This window comes from Plasmopara halstedii (genome assembly GCF_900000015.1).
Source record: "Plasmopara halstedii genome assembly, contig: Scaffold_194, whole genome shotgun sequence".
Lineage (NCBI taxonomy): Eukaryota > Oomycota > Peronosporomycetes > Peronosporales > Peronosporaceae > Plasmopara > Plasmopara halstedii.
This window is the reverse complement of record NW_020187115.1, coordinates 18,451-19,433: the sequence shown is the minus strand read 5'-3', so window position 1 is coordinate 19,433 and position 983 is coordinate 18,451.

Here is a 983-nt window from a genome sequence, read left to right as displayed (position 1 = left end):
ATACTCTTGGAAGTCAAGCTTCCTCTGTGCAAGGTGCCGTGTGACCCGTCACAGATTTCTTACTTCTTGAAACAATCATAATCAGTCTTACCCTTTCCTGAGATATGCGGGTCTGTGCAGTAGTTAAAAAATCTGATAATTTCAGTCGTAATGCGCGACAAATTCAGCAACGATCTCGAAGAGGATGATGAGTCCGCCCATAAACAATGCGGATACAAGAACTTTTACCGAGACTGGCAGTGAGCTTAACCCCCTTTGTGCTTCATAGACGCGTCGTTTGGAGTAGGTTTATTTGTTCAAGTTCCACGGAAGATAACGCGCCGTGATCGTTATTTGAAGCGACAGCAGATGTGGTACATTGGTACACAACCGTAATTGAGGTGATGCCACTTTTCGACGCGTTATGCTCATTGGCAATTGACTTTGCCATCGTTGCCGAGCACCACGTCACTACAACAGGATGCAAATTCTTTTTCTGTTCTGGCAAAGTGCTCAACAACCTTCGTTGCGCTCTCTCTGGTCACAGGGGCATTTGACGGACTGAAAGTAGAAAGTGAGTTCGGTGCAATGAATGTCTCCAAGTATCATGCTCGTGGATCAATACGAAAACAGCAGGGGGGCTGCCATAGCCTCGCGCTCAGAGGAAGCGTAAGTTAGGTCACCGACCTTTCGTTTTATAATTAGAACAAGTACGAGTTTAGCGGATCGCAATCCGCTTACTCCAAAGATAATTACAACGTTACCCCAAAGCTAATTATCTCTTCCGTTTAAACTGACTTTTTTTATTTTTATCTGCGGCAAAGCCGCCTAAATTTAAATGCATAGATTTTCCTAAATATGTATAGTAAAATCAAAATACATGTATAACTACTGGCTACCAAACTCTGTACCGTATTCTTGTTTGTGTGTGGTCACACCATGCCCATCTGATGTGACCCACATCCCTGTTACCAGGGTATGTGTAACCCCATGACACTCTCCCT